We start from the raw sequence: 6,189 nt of genomic DNA, 5'->3' as shown, positions 1-6,189 counted from the left end.
GCTTTATAAACTACATAATAATAAGAAGCAACACTAAACATGTAAACGCAGTATTGAGTTGGGATTATGCAAATTTCTTCGAATCCGTTTCGCATTTCTGGCTTAGATAGAGACTTATATGGTGTTTAAGACAAATAGTAAGTGTATTTTAATGCATATTTGTATCTTGTTAGCCGATGCTTACTTTAAGAAGCTTTTGAATATAATAGCTCTAGTGTTAAAGCTGCATACACAACACACCTGAGGAGAGGAATATACTTAGTCACGAATCACTGTCGACAACTACTAAAAAAACGTATACAAAAATTAAATTGGGGATAAAATCCCCCGCTATTGCTAAAAATACGCATTTGATGAAACCTTAAAATGGTCTGAAAGAAACTTTATCTTAGTGTCCTAAATTATTTGAAGGTGCTATTGAAATATTTAAAACATATTCTGTTACCCACTTCTGGAAACAATCTCTAGTTTAGAGGCAAAACTATGCTATTAATATATTCATTTATTATGCTCATACAAACAATTTTATAAAATAACACTCCAAAGAAGTAAATGCAGGATAGTTCTTTATTAGTAGAACAACAGTTTAATTCATAACGTAATACATCCCCAAGAACTTATTTTATTACAGGTATGTTTCAAAATATAATAAAAACTAATTAGTTTGTAATAAATCTTAAAATGTTCGCCATCTCGCTAAGTTGTGTTTGATAACAAACAACAAGAAACAACTCCAGAAAGCGATTTCTCGAATATGTGTTATATGCAAGAAGTTTAGTAATCTTAAGCGCTACAAAGGCTTTAAAAACATCGTCAAAACTTAAGAGGTATACAAGCAGAGTAAAAGAATATACATACTAGATTCCTTGAAGAGTACGGAATAGGTCGAAGAAGCGTTTCCGTCCGTAAGTCTCCCCGACCGTATGAATGTCGAGATCTCAGGTACTATAAAGGCTAAAAAGTTAAGATTGGGCATGCAGATTCCACATACAGATGTTGTAGATGATGTTGCCACGCCCCTTCTAACGCCCACAAAGCGCCAAAAAACTTTGATTTGTCAAAAAACTTTTTGCCACTTTAGGCACACAGTTTCCAGATACATAGACGCAGCGCAAGTTTGTTGTCCTATGTTTTCACGCCACCCACGCCAAAAAATCCCCCAAAAACTAGCACGCCCACACTTTTGAAAAATGTATTAGGTTGTATTAGTTCCTGATAACTCGAGATTCATACAAACGGACATGGCCAGATCGACTCGACTATTGGTCCTGATCAAGAATACATATACATTACATGGTCGGAAACGCTTTCTTCTGCCTGTTACATACTTTTCAACGAATCTAGTATACCCTTGAACTCTAAGAATAACGGGTATAATTATTAAAGCTTATGTCCGCTCACATGTATAAACAAATTTTTAAATTTATTAACAGAGTGGGTATTTGTGAGTCGAAGTACTCAACTATAGTTATTTTTTATTTTTAATCAGTTGGTGTGCAGAATCGCGCATTGCACGCGATTAAAGCGGCGAGAGCATGTGAAAAGTAATTAGTAATGTAAATGAAATTCTGCGCATACAGTCAGAGTAAGTGGGTAGGTAGTTGGTTGCATTGCCCAAGTTAGCCGTGAAAGGACAGATGACCAGAACAGGAGCCCAGTGAGCATTGACACCGACCTCGCGGTATCCCAGACTTATTAGGGGAAGGGGTGCAATGGGGAGTCGTACATATATCACCCAAATGAGTGAGCAGCAAACCAGATGACCAGGCTAAAAATCGTATCGGCAAACAAATTCATTGCGTTTTACACAGTTGTCAGCGCGGCATGATAACTAAACGAAATTAAATTGCGACAAATTACAGCGAGTCGGGTGCACGCATACCTCTGCCGGGGCTGCCGCAGTTTCAAAGTATGGTACTTAATTACAAATTGGCCCTGACTAGGCCAATAACCCTTCTCACTGACCAGTATCTTGAACGTGGCCTCGAGAAGGAGTTGCACCACATTCGGATCAAGTGTGACGCTTGCGCCGCTAGGGCTGGCCCCACAACTGCGTCGGAAGTAAAATTTTCCGGAGATTTGCTGAACTCCCCCACTTAAGAGGCTGCCCGGCTTGGCTAGCTTTGGCGTCTCCCGGGGCTACAGATTTTGGTCCAGTTTCAGATGCACCGCACTTCTTCATTTCATACGTTGTTATCATAGCACGACGACTGGTGCTATTTCATTAATTGGTGCTTCTTTAATTAACTCTTAAAACGTCTAACAAAGAAATGCGCATGCCTGTGACCTTGAGTGATTGGGCCCGCTGGTCCTGTCTGGTAAGTCCGTAGCCAATGGATGTGCTATATACCTACATGTCGGGGTCCCTATCACTGTTGTGTGCGAGAGTTTATGTTTCAAATGCTGGTAATTAACACTTGAAATTTTCAAGAGCAGTAATCAACGTATACCTCTCTTTTTCGTTCTCCTCTAAGGGGATGTACTTTCGGAAGTGAATTGGAGAGCCCGCCCAGCCAGAAGCTCCCAAACATTTTATGGTTCAACGAACTTGGGGATCGATACAGCGTTTAATAAAACATGGTAAATTTAAAATGGCTGTGGTTAAAGTACATCCCATGTTTATGGCATATTCCATTCGACAGTGACTCTTTTGCTGGGAGAAAAAAAAAACTGCAAACTTGATAACGATAAATATTTCAGGTTATGAATAAATCATTTGTAAATGGTTGAAAACCCGTCCGACAGTCTGACAATCGACAAATACAACCTACAAACACAAAGGAATTGTTAATGAAAATCAGCACAACAATTGCAAAGCCTCAACTGCCACTGTACTTCCAGTGCAACTGCAACAATGTACACTCAGCCCGAACGCAATCGCAAATCGAATATGGGCTGCGCAATCGTTTCATTCCTTATAAAGGAGAGTGGGGCTCGCAGTGGACCAAAGATTGAACTGGTATATGTTTCGTATACGTACCACTCGCCGTGGATTGCGTGGTGGGGCAAACAATGCGGCAAACAATGGTTGCCGCTGATGCCACTGCAGATGACTTTGGTTGGGCCGGCGGCAGTAACGACAGACAATATATGGCTAACTCCTGTGCCTCCCTGGTGAAGCCTTCGTTCTCAATCACCCCTTCATCTTTACCTCCCCAGGAACCCCCTCTTGCGTTTGTGCGCACAGGCGCACTGGGAAAGAAATGGCGGACTCAGGACCGAGTCCTGGATACATTTTTTGGCTTTGAGTGTATCTACCTGCGAGAACATACAATTCATGACATTTGAGGGAAAAGCAAAGGGAGATGCTGCCAAACGCAGAAAAATCTGAGATGCTGCCAGCACGTAAAAAATTGCATAAATGAATAAAATTCTTGACCGCGACACGGACGTGTAGCCAATGTAATCCCCTGCCACGTACCTGCTCGGTTGAAATGGAGGCTCGGTGACTACTATGTTCACCAGCGGCAGCTCTATTGTATACACCATTCTGTCGGCTCCACGCACCGAAATGTATGTGGCGGCCAAACGCTTATGCATTCCTATTTCCCCAAAGTTCACCAAAAAACACAAATCGTCTGAAATTACATTAGTTTCGTTAACACGATAGGATACAATTCTGCATCCTGAATAATATATATGCACAGATTCTGTTGAGCTTTTTTTGAGTACATATAATTTTTACAAATAATTGCTATTTCTAGAGCCAAACTATATAAACTAAAACGGTAACAAATATTTAGTTATAAACAATTTCATTATTTTCCCCTATTTTCACTTTCCAACTTTTTTTTTTATTGAAACAATACCGAAATGGCTTTTATACCCCTTACTCGTATTACGCTCTATGTATGACTAAGAAGTATACAAGTGCATCTGTACCAGATGCTGTGCTAAAAGACTTTTTTTTTCCGAGTAACGGAACAAGCATAAGTTCGCGATTTCTCAGCAGTTTTGCTTAGAAAAAATTAACTATACCGTTTTTCCTTTTTATACCCTTCATTCAGTTAGTTTTATGTACATATTCCATCAAACACTTTGACACATTTGTGCCAAAGAGCTAGAAACTTGTATTAAAATCCGAGTGAAATCAGTAATTATAATTTAATACCATGCATGAGCAGAAATACAAACATGCCCTGCCGTTGCCAAGGCGGCACAAGAATGCAGAAATGCTTCTCATTGCCGGTGTCAACTACTCTGTTTGTGCGGCCCTGGAAATGTTAGCATCCAAGCTGCTCTTTCAGAAGCACAAACGACAACAATGGCGTTGACTTGCACCATCCACATGGAAGCAGCAAACGAATCCTACGCAAAAGAAACCAATCGACCAGGCCGAGCAAAATACCTGTAGGCCGGTCGCGGCGGAGACATGAAGCAGCTTACCAATTGAACGCCGCAAAAGTCGCCTCGTCCGCAGTGCTTACAGAAAAGATATCAAATGCATTGATAAGTCAGAAGGAACCTTGGGACGTGGCACAGGCATAATCATTCGACCTCAGCTCGGTCTTCAATTCCCCTGAAAAGTGCAAAACATCGGCGCATGTGGAAAAGTGGGGGCTCTGTAGTGGTAGCTGTTTCTTCGTTCGGTGGCCATTATGTTGCAGCTTCTTAGGGATGCGGCGAAAACAGCAACATAAAAACACAGGGAACCTCAGCATCAGCAACGTCAATGGACGAATGACGATGGTTGTTGCTCAGGTAGATAAATTCTTAATACAACCAAAACGTCTACAATTCCGCGGATCTAGAGCTGGGGTAGACTCTGGGGCCTGAATTGTACCATTGTGTGCTGTCTGCGCTGTCCCTCAGTGAGCCGTCGACATGTTGAGCCGCACATTCGGTTAAACTTTCTAGAGGCCTGCACTTTTGGGGCACTTTGTATTGCTTGTGTTGCTGCGGCTTATCCAGCGTTTTCAACGCCCTGCGATCAACGGAGGCAGCCGCCAGTTCAATCCGTTCATATTCTGGTTTACGAACAAAAACCGCAACTGCCACAGCAGCATCACTCATGGTCCACGCCCTCTGCGAGGGACGGACAAACCCGAAATGGCATTTGCGACTGGAGTCCTGCAATTATTACCTTCGCTGACCGTATCGTCTGGTCAAAGGATGCAATCGGTTTTGGAAAAATTCTCAAAAAAAAAAATACAAAATTCATGGGCCGCATTTATTCCATCTGATAAATCCGTCCTACACCTGTCAACTCTTAAAACTACATGATTTCAAGGCCTTTTCATAGGACTGCTTAGTTGTGTTTGCTCATTACACAAAGGGATCGCTTCCGCCAACCACATTTATATTTGCAGAGTTCTCGAGCGAAAATAAAACAACAAATATGTAGATACGGCAATTACCATTACCATTGCCACAGAATGTTTTAGGGGAAACCACATTTCACACTGCAGAAACAATAAAATTATTAAAAACAATCATCAACGACGAAACAGAGGTGTGTTTTCACCTGCTGCAGTAAGGGGCTTATCAATTTTAGCTTTTTGTAGTTGGCAAAGGGATCCGCGAAGTGTGCAAGCTTACCGAAGGGTTTAGATACAAAGTACGAGCCTTTCGGCGACACAAGGAACCAACAGAAGTGAAATCGCGTGTTAAATTGGAATTTCGACCCAATTAGGAAATTCTTCAATGAGCGGCAACAAATATTGACTGCTATGACTCTTTCCGCTGAAGTATTCGAACCATTCGGCGGAAAAGACTTTTAGTACAACTGCTTTGGCAGCCAAACATACATAAAATACACTGGTTTGTCTGCGATAAAAAAACTAATTGACAATGACAATAGTGCTCGACCTCGTCTGCCTATAGTAGGCCATATTTCTGCTTAAAACTATAAGAAGAAAAAACATTTTTTCGCCGTTGCTGCGGGAACAGGCTTGGGTATTCGGTCTTGGGCAGATTTAGAGATGCGGCAGCGATGGCGATTATTTTTTTAGGTGTTCAGACCGATGCCGAAGCCAATAAAGCCAGAAAATCCACTATAGCCTGCATTTATAAATCTCTATTTTTAAGATCCTAAAGGTGCCGCCCATGTAGTATGCCACTTTTGATTTGCTGTATACGGAATTGCATTGTATAAAATATAAAGAACTGGTACACTAGATTAGTTGAAAATTATCTAATAGTAGAAAGGTTTTGATCCTACACCATTTACATATATATTCTTGATCATGA

The 6,189-nt window shown here is 41.2% G+C and overlaps 1 long non-coding RNA gene across 3 annotated transcripts; it reads left to right on the top strand.

Moving 5' to 3' along the window:
- On the top strand, positions 1-3,222 carry LOC120458918. Of its 3 annotated transcripts, none has more exons than XR_005617234.1 (4): positions 1-137; positions 1,863-2,318; positions 2,475-2,580; positions 2,643-3,222. It is a non-coding gene; the product is annotated as an uncharacterized LOC120458918 (long non-coding RNA). The 3 variants fall into 3 exon arrangements; XR_005617233.1 differs by having other exon boundaries at positions 1,863-2,406; positions 2,701-3,222; XR_005617232.1 differs by having other exon boundaries at positions 1,863-2,406.
- Positions 3,223-6,189: the final 2,967 nt, after the last annotated feature.

Source organism: Drosophila santomea, chromosome 2L (assembly GCF_016746245.2).
Source record: "Drosophila santomea strain STO CAGO 1482 chromosome 2L, Prin_Dsan_1.1, whole genome shotgun sequence".
Classification (NCBI taxonomy): domain Eukaryota; kingdom Metazoa; phylum Arthropoda; class Insecta; order Diptera; family Drosophilidae; genus Drosophila; species Drosophila santomea.
The sequence above is the reverse complement of the archived record's forward strand: the minus strand, read 5'-3'. Positions and strand labels throughout refer to the sequence as shown.